This window comes from Callospermophilus lateralis, unplaced genomic scaffold, assembly GCF_048772815.1.
Source record: "Callospermophilus lateralis isolate mCalLat2 unplaced genomic scaffold, mCalLat2.hap1 Scaffold_183, whole genome shotgun sequence".
In the NCBI taxonomy this organism is placed as follows: Eukaryota; Metazoa; Chordata; class Mammalia; order Rodentia; family Sciuridae; genus Callospermophilus; species Callospermophilus lateralis.
This window is the reverse complement of record NW_027512861.1, coordinates 1,880,503-1,892,932: the sequence shown is the minus strand read 5'-3', so window position 1 is coordinate 1,892,932 and position 12,430 is coordinate 1,880,503. Positions and strand designations below refer to the sequence as shown.

The following is a 12,430-nucleotide window of genomic DNA, read 5'->3' as shown; positions in this document are numbered from 1 at the left end:
ATGAAATAACCCCCATGCTCTTATGGATGACACTGCCATGGTCATTTCCAAACAAAATGGGCATATGGTATTCTAAAACAAAGTTTTACTGGCTCTTAGTGAAATTTAAAGTAACAATAATAAGGCCAAGGCAACACATTTGCCTGCATCAAAGGTTTTTGCACATCCCTATGGAGGATGATGGCTCTTTGGGTTCTTACTATTTTATGATATTAAATGTATGTAGTATGTAGGATCTACTACAAGTAAGTATGGCTTTAGAATGTGGTAATTGCTCTGTTGAAAATAGCTTTATTTGGCAAAAAAATCAAGAGGAGGTAATTTCATGTTGGGCTCTATAATTTTTTATTTTGAAATTCCAAAGTCTTGGAACCATAGACTCAGTACACATCAGAACACAGACTTGAGGGTTTTTGGGTGATATGTCTTAGAGGCTCCAATTTACAATCCTTCTTTCTTCTACTTCCCTATTCTTCATTTTGACTTTTTTCTTACCTTCCACAGTTAAAAAAAAAAAGAAAAGATTATTATTTTCAATGTGCAATTCTTATAGTGCTTGTTTTCACTATAGGTCCAGTTTACTACCTTCCCCAATAATACATGACTTATTTTACTTTAAGAGAAAATATTAATAATTAAGTCTTAAAATTGTAATTTGTAGCTTGGCACGGCAGTGCATGCCTGTAACCCCAGTGGCTCAGGAGGCTGAGCCAGCAAGACTGTAAGTAATCTAGTGAGACCCTGTGTCAAAATTTTAAAAAATAAAAATAAAAAGGGCTGGGGATGTGGCTCAGTGGTTGAGTGTCCCTGGGCTTAATCCCTGGTACAAAAAAATAAATGAACAAGCAAAAACAAAATCATACAATTGTAATAAGGGGCCTGACACACTTAGAACTCACTCCAGTATTGAAGGTAAAACCTTTAAAGATGAAAGTAACTAAGTTTATTAGCATACATTAGACTTCCCAATAGTGTGCGAAGGCATGGGAATCATTAGTGAACCAAAATACCGACTTTCCTCAGTCTTTGCTTCAAGTAGTGGGATGCTAGTTTAGATGTTTAGTGGTTTCTGTGTCACTGTGGCTTGGTTCCCAGGGGGTGCTTTGGGAGGTGGTGGAACCTTTAGGATGTAGGATCTAGTGGGAGGTCCTTAGCCCTTAAGACAGATTGTGGGTCCCTGGTCCTTCTATCTTTCTTTTTTGTTTGCTGACTTATGGTGTAAACAGTTTTACTCCAAAAAATGTGCTCCTCAACATTGCTGCCCAGCATTCCTGCCAAAGGCCTGAATTGGACAACTTGGTCCTGGATTGGAACCTCCAAAACCATAAGCTAAATAAACCTTTTTATGAGTTAACTATCTCAGCATTAGATTAATGATAAGCTGACCCATACAAGGGAAGACTGAACACAAGCCACATCCTTTATTTACTATCCTTTTCATTAGAAATGTAATTATCAATGTGTGCCATTTTGGAAAGTACTGGCCTAAATAACTTTTGCAATGATTCAACACATCTGTAAGTTGAAATTCAGAATATGACGTCTCAAAAACATTCATATAACTTTATTCAGTGGTATGATAACTTTTAAAATTTCATATTCCATTACAACACATTTTCAGGTGCAGTTTTAAAAAATAGTTAATATAACAGAAACATGCAATTAATAAACACACAAAAATAACACCTGCTTCAACCTTCCTTTGCTATTCCTATTGCATGTACAGATATGAACTCCATGGCATTGATGGCATATTGGTAATAAAAATATCCATCCACCTGATTGTGAGCAATGGGATTTAATTCCAGCTCGGCTGCAGAGAATTATTACCTGAGGTCAAAATGATATACTAGAAACAAAACCCATAAGAAGTAGACACAATCATCTTGTTGAATGTGTTCAGCCTGCTTCAACAATGGTAGCAAGTCGACTCTGTTCTGCCCAAAGGAGCTCTTCCATAGCACAAATAATTTCTTTATTTTGCTGAAACTAGTATTATGAACAGTGTATGTCAAAACACATGTTGGCATCAAACATTCTGCTCATCCAACTCTGTCATTCCATTCTGTCATTACTTGGAGAATTGAAAAATTCACCTCAAAAATTTTTGTCTGTCTGCCTGTACACACACACATACAACTATTCACATAAATTTTAAAAAGTCTGAAACTTTTGTCATGTACATGAAACACAAAAATAAAAGTTGAGATTTTGCTGTAAGTGTGTCACAGTAAAAGAGAACTCCTCTTATCAATATTATCTCTGGCAAGGATCCATGCTTTCTAGCAGGAATAGTAAAAAGGATGCTGATTTTCCAGTGAGGAGACAAATGACTTTGGAAATAAAAAGACCTAGTTTCAAATTCTAGCTTTGCAAACACATGCAAGTGCATCATCCTATTTGGGTCTCAGTTTTCTCATCTGTACTACATTGGAGTCCATCAGGTTGTGAGCATTCAAAAAGATGATGTCCGACACCCACTACAAATAAGATTCTCAAGCAACAGAAGAGCCTGCATTAGTGTACAGCACTACATTAGAGATATTAGAAAAGTGCAATTTAACAATTCTCTGGTCTGATCCGTTCTTATTCTGTCAGTGAACCTGATGTGAGTATACAGTCCCTGTGTATGTCCTTCCCAGATCAGCTCTGCCCAACCCACCCCTTGGGCATAATCTACTTTCCCCAGTTTCCTGGTCAGGGAAGTCTTAATAAAGCCTTAGTCATCCCTGCATTATTCTTGTCCTCTTTGCCTGTGCATCCTGGAGGTGAAGGGCCTGGTCTGGGCAACCATCTCTGACTCAAGAGGAACCATCCAGCAACAAGTAGGATACATGCAGGCTCTGGTTCTGCAGGCACTTGTGGGTGGCTCCAGGAGTATGAGAGCCCATGGAGCAAACTTTGACCAATGAGAGACATAAAACACGTGGGCACAAAAAGTGCTCCCTGTCTCTCCCCCATATGAAATGTTCTAAGACACAGTGGTTTTATGTAGCTTCACAGGCTATGCCTCTTGTAACTTAGCAACTAGTGAGTGGTGTTTTCTGTGAACATGTGACAAGCGTATAGTACACTGTCTTTATTTACTCTCTCATCTTCTCCACAGCTAGTCCTTTCACCTTCAATCCACTTTTGTTTTCTTGGGATTGTATCACTCCACCTCCCCCATAAAGTGTTAGCATAAAAGGTACATCTAGGGAATTCAAGCTAAGAGTGTAAAATACAGAAAAAAATATGAGAGAGAGAGAGAGAGAGAGAGAGAGAGAGAGAGAGAGAGAGAGAGAGATATCCATAATACTCAACATCAATGCTACTGATCTATAATTTCTTGGATTCCTCCAGTAGTGGAAGCTCTTATAGTCACATTACCACCTTATTAACAAAGAATACCAGATAAAATCTGTTAGAACAAGGGGCCTTCGAGGAAAAAACTACCATTCATTTCATTCCACAGGGTCTAATTTCAATAATAACGTTTAGAGCTACTCAATGCTGTCATAAAAAGAGGAGGAGAAGGGGGAGAGGTAGAGGAGAGAGAGAGGGAAGGTAAAAAGGGTAGTATTTCGCTTTGAAAAGTCATGTTCCTTTAAATGTAACAAAAAGGTAACAAGATGTTAAAATGCAACTCTGATAATCTTTCCTCCAGAAACATTTTCACATTTTATAAAAAAGACTGTATATTGAGGTTCTGAAAAAGAAAATGCAGTTTTCACATTAAGCATAGATTCTCCTGTCTGGCATTTCTCCTCGTGCTTGCACATAATTATTCATAACTACAGTTTTTCCAACAGGGGACCCAAAGTAGTTGTTCTGACTCATTCCACATTCTATGGCCCTCTTACACAGTCGTGGGCTTCAATGCCAAGACCCCTTGCTGCCATCTTCCTCCAACTTACATGTTATACTTTTCTTCTTGTGCCTCATGGCATCAAATGCATGACCTCTAGATTGCAATTCAGGCTTCTTTCATCCTCATTTTCTCTATTTTTATGACTGCTTTTTGCATAGGCACATTTGCTGAATTGGCGCCTCACAGGTGGTTTGGTTTGTGGCATATTTTAATAGCTATGAAACCATGGGCTCAGCTATTAGGTTGCAAGGAGTTACATAATGCATGTGTGACCCAGTGCACCAACAAGAGGATTTTCCTAAGACCCCAAGTGACCCAAGAAACTGACATTCTGAAGGGGCTGCTATTTCCTGAATGTCCCCTAAAAATAATTTGCTTGTCCTGAAAAGTGCATCCTTACCATGAAGGATGGTGGTCTGTGGAGAGCTGATCTGGTAATCATCCAACTATATGAAGGCACATTTATTTCTGTTGCTATTTGGCTGATTTTATTTTGATTTGGTTTGTTTTCTGTTCTCAGCAATCAGGCCATTTTATGAGCACTTTGGCAAGCAGTAATAATAGTTGTTTTCTCTAGAAAATTTTTAACCTCTCAAACATAACAATATTATAAACATTATAAATTCAATTAAACATGGTTTCTGGTTCTAGATTAATGGTCATAATCATTCTTCTCTTCTTTTTAACACTCCTGTTTAATTTACTTGGAAACAAGGAACTAAGTAGGAGGCTTCGGTGATACTGAGTTGAAATTCTGGGCCTAATAAAAAAAACAGCTCTTTCTTGTCTGGGCTCATTTGCAGACTACCACTTCTAGAAAAGTCTGCCATTGGCCAGAAGAATAAACTTCAAATAATTTATTATTTATCTCATTATTTTCCACATATATCTCCTATATACCAGTAACGTTGTAAGCATCCCTGTACCTGAACATCTTTGTGTTTCTTTGTGAATATATTCATTGAATGAATTCTTAGCTATGAAACTGAATTTAAGACTTTTATTGCCAAACTGTCTCCTAAAAAACACTATATCCATTCCAAGTTCATCAATAGCATAAGAAATTCTAGAATATGGACTGGGGATGTAGCTCAATGGTAGAGTACTTGTCTAATATGTGTGAGGCCTTAGGTTCCATTCCCAGCACTAAAAAACAAAACAAAACAAAAACCCAAATCTTGTATTCCTAGACAAACATTCGCAAGTGATATGTTTTGCCAACCTAATCTTAAACAAAGTTAATCACTTTTTCATCTGTTTGGTGGCTACTTTCAACACCCCCACACACACCTCCATTGAGAAGCTCATTAAAATAGTTATCTTTTGAGACTTCAACATTGTATTAATATGTTAATGTTCAGGGTATATTAAGAAAATGAATTCCCCTTTTTGGTAAGTTTTATTTTGTTCTAATTTAACTTTCATTTAATGTAGTGCTTTTATTTAAACAATATTTTTGCAATAAAATTGATGTTGTTCAGGTGGTATCTTGACACCCCTTGGTATCTTTTATCCTGTATCACTAAGAAGATTCTCAATAAATATTTTTTGAATGAACAGAAAATGAATGCATAAATAAGTGAATGATATAATTTACTTTTTATTATTCCTTCTCATATTATAATAGGGATTTGGAAAACGAATGCCAAAATGTATATTTTAACAAAATTTTATGGCAAGTTATCTTAGGGTACGAATTTTGCATTTTGGCAATATGGTATCTCTCTCACATAGTGGTAAAATGTCAGAAAAGACAGAATATGCAAGAAACAATGAACACCTCACTCTACACAGCAATGACCAAGCAATTAGGGTTGGATATCACCTGTGCCAACCCTAATTGCTTGCTGCCCTCCACTTTCACCTGATAACATTTATTTTAAGTAGGCCTCTCTAAGAGATGTGCTGCTCAAGATCTTTGAATATTTGGATACAGCTAGAATCAGGAAGAAGCGAGGATCAGTACATACTCTCAAAGGAATGAGGCTCAATTTCCAGAATATACAAAGAACTCAAAAGAATTAAAGAATAAGATAATAAACAACCCAATCAACAAATGGGCCAAGGACCTGAACAGACACTTCTCAGAAGAGGACATACAGTCAATCAATAAGTACATGAAAAAATGCTCACCATCTCTAGCAGTCAGAGAAATGCAAATCAAAACCACCCTAAGATACCATCTCACTCCAGTAAGATTGGCAGCCATTAGGAAGTCAAACAACAATAAGTGCTGGTGAGGATGTGGGGAAAAGGGTACACTTGTACGTTGCTGGTGGGACTGCAAATTGGTGCGGCCAATATGGAAAGCAGTATGGAGATTCCTGGGAAAGCTGGGAATGGAACCACCATTTGACCCAGCTATCGCCCTCCTCGGACTATTCCCTGAGGACCTTAAAAGAGCATACTATAGGGATACTGCCACATCAATGATCATAGCAGCACAATTCACAATAGCTAGACTGTGGAACCAACCTAGATGCCCCTCAATAGATGAATGGATAAAAAAAATGTGGCATCTATACACAATGGAGTATTATGCAGCACTAAAAAATGACAAAATTGTGGAATTTGCAGGGAAATGGATGGCATTAGAATAGATTATGCTAAGTGAAGCTAGCCAATCCTTAAAAAACAAATGCCAAATGTCTTCTTTGATTTAAGGAGAGCAACTAAGAACTGAACAGGGGGAAAGAGCATGAGGAAAAGATTAATATTAAACTGAGATGAGTGATGGGAGGGAAAGGGAGAGAGAAGGGAAATTGCATGGAAACGGAAGGAAACCCTCATCGTTATACGAAATCACATATATGAGGTTTTGAGGGGAAAGGGGGGGGAAGGGAGAGAACTAAACAACAACAGATGAGGTAGAGAGGGAAGATGGGAGGGGAGGGGAGGGGGGATAGTAGGGGATAGGAAAGGCAGCAGAATACAACAGTCACTAATATGGCATTATGTAAAAATTGTGAATGTGTAACTGATGTGATTCTGCAATTTGTATTAAGGAGAAAAATGGAAGTGCATTACTCACTTGAATCAAATGTATGAAAGATGAAAAAATAAAATAAAAGGAAAAAAAAGAGGAGAGTAATAAGGAGAAGGTCGTGAGATCTGTGTGCCCCAACTTGCTCAGGACTTACTCAGTTTCAGCAGTAAATGTCCCATAGTACAAGAAATCCCTCAGTCCCAGGGATCAGCAGGTGACCCTAGTCTGCCTGAGGTTTCTGCCCAGGCTTATGCAATGACTGTATAATGGAAGAAAGGAGGTGTTTATGTTCCTGCCCATGCCCCAGCTTCCCAGTACCTCTGCCATACAACCTGTAGACTAGGATTTTTAATATTGGTCATTTTCTTGAGCTTGGGTATAGTTTTACAGGAAAAAAAGAAACTATTGAGAAAAAAACTGAGAAGGAATTTGAATATGGGAAGGGGAGTTCATTTGTGGAACTAGGAATAATGAATCAAAAAAGGTTTTTAAGGCAAAAAAAATTCATGTTTATGGATGGGAAGAGATAAAGAAATGTTCTTTGGAAAAATTGTAAGGGGGGGTAGTGGTTGGGTTGTGGCTCAGTGGTACAGTGCTTGCCTAGCATGTGTGAGGTACTAGGTTTGATTCTCAGCACCACATAAAAATAAATAAATAAAAATAAAGGTATTGTGTCTATCTACAACTAAAAATATTTTTTCATTTTTTAAATATTTTAATTTGATATATGACAACAGAATGCATTACAATTCATATTACACATATACCCAAAGTAGAGTCACATCCTTCATGTCTTCATACATGTACTTAGGGTAATGATGACCATCACATTCTATCATCTTTTATATATTTTTTTATTTGAAATGTTATCTATAAATTAGTTAAATTTTAAAAGGTGGTACTTTAAGAAAGTACTTTCACAGCAAAATAAATCAAGTGGATAAGAAGATATAAATCAGTGCTCTGTCTGACACTTTACATATGACCTACAATATGCTCTGGTGGGAATAGCTGACGAATGGCAGAAGAATTAAATTATTGTCAGTTGCAGGTATGTGCTGTGCTCTGTATATTTATCTATAATGAGGTTAAAGGAAAAGTCCCAAGGAATGTCATTGTTTACTGTGTGCATGGAAGAGGGAAGCCAAACACTGGAGTCACATTACTTCACCTTTGTCCCTGAAATTGCATAATGTTTCAGACTCCAGAAGAGCATTAGCTTAGCTGTTCAGCCTGTTTCTCATTGTGTTGGTATTCAAGTCATACCTATGCCACAGTAACCATTTACTGAAAGAAAGCTGAACACATTTCAACCTGATCACATTTTCTAAGACTTTCTCATAGAAAGCAAGCCTCTTATTATTTACCAGTTATTTAGCCTCTTAGATCTAACATTTATGCCCATTTAGGGGGTGTGGGTGATATTGCTGCCCAAAGCAGCATTATATCAGCAGCTATACCAGTTTCTAAAAACCATATTTTTCTTTCTCTGGCCCATTCATTGATCATTTAACCAACATTTTCTGGGAAAAAAGTGGGGTTCCAGGGCTTCAAAGATGAATATGACAAGAGTCCTCTTAGGAGTTCAGGAGACAAATAAAATCAACTAATATAATGACACTGTAAAAGGAGAGAGTTCTGTGAAAGATCATGGAAGTATAGAGGAGGAAATATTAAACTCTGGAGGAATCAAAAACTTGCTATCTCAAGGGGGAGTAGGTACCTACAGTTTCTGTAAAAGGTGGAAAAGAATTTCAAGGTGGCACAACAATATCAGAATGATAATTATGGAGGTGTGGGTGAGTTGGACTTGGCCAGGATACTGTGAACTGCAGACTGGAAAGAGGGCATGCATGTGAGAGGAGGGGCACCCCGGTCAGGTGGGACCACACGAAGGGGGAAATGTAAGAATAAAAGCACTTGACCTTATTGAGCATTTATTTTGTGCCCCGTCTTTTATAGCTAACAACTCATACAATGACCCCCAATAACATTCTGACAATGTTGGTCCCTCCATCATGAAAATGAAGAAACTGAAGATGAACAAGGTCACACTGGGGCTAGCCACTATTTAAGGCCAGGTATACCTAATACCAAAGGCCCTGGTCACTTTACCACAGGACACTTTTCTAGATGAAGGGTAAAGAAGTTGAAGCTTTACCCTGAAGACATTGCAGACTCTCTGATGGATATCAGTGGGAAAGATACGATCAGAAGTGCATTTTAGAAAAAAAAAAAAACTCCTTAGGCAATCATTTGCAGGAGGAGGAACTGGGGGCTTTCTCTAGGAGGACAGTAAGAGGAAATTTTTCTTCAAAAAAACTTCAGTATCTACTGAGACACCTAAAAGTTTGAAATGTAATTACGAAACCAAGATGATGAATCCTAGAAACTGATCCACCCTAAAGAGGGTGAAGATGGGGGACTAGCAGTGGGATGAACAAAAATTACATTTCTAAAACTGAGAAACATTGACCAAAAATTCATGCAGGTGCAGCCCCATGTGTACAGCCAGGCTGGTGAGAAGACAGCCATTGTTAAGGGCAACACCTAGAGATGGTGGGAGCCATGAAGCAGCTTTAACTTGCATGTGTGTGATTACTGCAGAGGGCTGCACCTCTGTCAAATGATTGTCTTGCTTTAAAAGCTTGAGAGGTTCACTGGGCTAATCACTCTCTTGAGGTGTATGTCTCAATGTGTCTATAAATTTCAGTCAAGTAATATCCTGCAAATTGGGTCTAATTAACAAAGTTAGAAATTGGGGGTGGGGTGCTGTGAAATAGACACAGAGGGATGAAAGTGTTAATGTGTATCTTGCAAATTTAATGGTCATTATTATGCCTTTGGGGGTTGGAAATGTAGACCCTTATATACACATTAATTTTGCACAAATGGAAGTGGTAAAAGAAGAATCAGAGAGTAAAAGTTCTTAAACTAAGAACTACTTTATTATAAGCTTGAATAAAAACAAAAAAAGACTTAAGATCTATTTTTAAGAAAATTAGGGGAAAATGTGTCAGAAAATTTTGCTGCTTGATCTTTTTTCAGAATAGCAGTAAAATATCTGTATTCTAGTAGATACAAGCATTTGTATCACAAGATAAAGTAAACCCTTACCATAAAGACATGAGTACAGAAAATGGATAGAAAGTAATGTTTCTTGATGTGACATTGTCATGAAAAGATAACCCACTGACCCTTGTCATCTTAGGGTCAAGAATGCAGTCATTATTTTGATACTGGGGATTGAACCCAGGAGCACTTTACCATTGATCTATATTCCCTTGTTATTTTATTTTTTTCCATTTTTGAGAGAGAGTCTCACTAAGTTGCTTAGGGGTTCACTAAATTGCTGAGACTGGCCTCAAACTTGCAATCCTCCTGCCTCAGCTTCCATAGAAGCTGGGATTACATGCGCCACTGTGCCAGCTAGGGACGAAGTCATTCTTTGAAGGCTGTCAAGGTCTTTCTTGATTCTGCAGAATGTTCCACTGGGGGTTAAAATTATATGTGTGACCTAGTCCACTTGTAAAATCAGGAAGAATCCTGTATTTATTAGTAGTGGCCAAAGAAAGAGCGAAAAACTAAAAATGTGTATTTTACTTGCATGGCAAGAGGAAAGTTACAGAGGTTTTAGGACCCATACACAAAAAGAAAAAAACTGGCTGACTAAAAGGCAACGTTTTAGTGATTTTTTTTTAAAAAACTCCTAACAAAATATATTTCCTATGAGTTTTGTTAACTAAAGATTCTCAATTAGACATTAATTTCTTTGCATGTATATAATAAAAAATATTCCAGGGAGTAATTTATATCACAGTCTAAATCTTTCAGTCCCTTTTTTAAAAAATCAATATCTTTGTAAAAATAAGTATTGTTAGCAATTTTCAGGCTGTTCAAAACTAGAATTATCTTAAAATGTAGTTTAGGCCACACCTGTGTTTCATGGATGAAGCCCAAAGAGGTGAAATAATTTTTCCACGGTCACATAGTCTGTAATTAGCAAAGTCAGCACTATAGACGGTTGCAGGATCTTGTTCCTTGGTGCTTTGGAGGTTCTAAGGAAGTTCCTGAGTGCCCTATCCTGGAAAGTGGATGTAAGCAACATGATGGGGGCTCCAGGCCATGCATCTCTCCCTGTATGCTGTGTTATGGGGAGTTACATTCTGCACTTCTCTCTGAATAACATTTATTTAAAGAAAGACCTTTTTTGCTACTTGAAAGGTTTAAATGATGACACAGTAGACCATACTGATGGACAGCATTTGGGCACATGGAAGAGAACTCTCCTGGTCACTGGTGGGCAGTCTACATGCTCCAGAAGACTAGAAGCATGTCCCACTCATCTCACTCTTTTCCCTCAGCATCTAACTTGGTGTCTTCTGGCAGGCACTTAAATGATTTTAAATTTAGGGCCCTTAAAATTCTTTGATCTCCAGGACTCCCTTCTGCGTTTTGAATTATCCCCATATTGTATTCCACTGATGCATGTGGTTGATGTACTTAGCCTATATCTCTTAAAGCCAGCCCTGACTTTTTCCTGACCACCTATTTCCAAATAAAGGACACAGAATTCCCACTTGTTCCCTGTGTTTTTGCACCTACCTTTAAGTTCAGGTAAATAAGTGAATGAGTATTAGGCTGATAGTGACTGCAGGAAAAGATAAAGAGGTTAAAAAAATAAAAATAGAGACATTACCAGGCAATGGAGGCCCTGATATCTTAGAAAGAAAAATAGAACCATCCTAGCATTCCACTTATGCTCAGAAATTTTCAAGATTGCCTTCTCTCCTCTGTGTACTCTTTTTATCTCATGCTTTCCCACCTGCCAGGAGGCTACAAAACCAATTTCCTATTTCCCCCATTCCCATTCCCTCCTCTTTTGATACTAATTGCTAATTAGGTCATAGATTTGCAACAGTCACAGATACTGTGAAATATTCTCATCTCAAAGAAAGCTTCAAATTGTAATCTTCAAAATTAAAGTTCTTTACCCAGTTTTGTCCTGAAAAACAACAACAAAACCACCTGAATTCAGGCAATTATGATTAAATGACTAGAATTCTTGCTAAATTTTATCTGAACCTGGAATCACACACACAAAAGTAGTGGTTGTCAAACTGGGTGAGATCTGAGAAAAATATTTCCTATTCATACTTTCATAATTTTACATTTTCAATTCAATGATATATTTTTTGACATATCATATATCATACATTTGATTCAAATGGGGTATGAATTATTATTTTTCCACATTTACAGATTGCAGGATCACATTGGTTATACAGCCACGTTTATACATACTGCCATACTAGTCAATGATATCTTTACACGTTATGTTTTATCACTTACAAAGGCCAAATATCTCTTTGGTTATAATCATTGCAACAAAAAGATCTTGCATAGAAAGAGTCCATAAAGTTAGTTTCTGGACCAGAAGCTTCTCAGATTCTATCCTGGAAGCCATTTCTTGGGAAAACCAGGAGAAAAATTTTCCCCACTAAAACAAGGGTTCATAATTATTTGATCAGGTCAAAAAGAATGATCTGGCAGGTGTGGTGATGCACACCTATAATCCCAGTAACTTGGAAAGT

At 37.5% G+C, this 12,430-nt stretch overlaps 1 pseudogene; it reads right to left on the bottom strand.

Annotated features, from left to right (window-relative positions):
* Window positions 1-427: 427 nt before the first annotated feature.
* The window catches only part of LOC143640340 (3',5'-cyclic-AMP phosphodiesterase 4D-like), an 81,660-nt pseudogene continuing 69,657 nt past the window's right edge, over window positions 428-12,430 (bottom strand).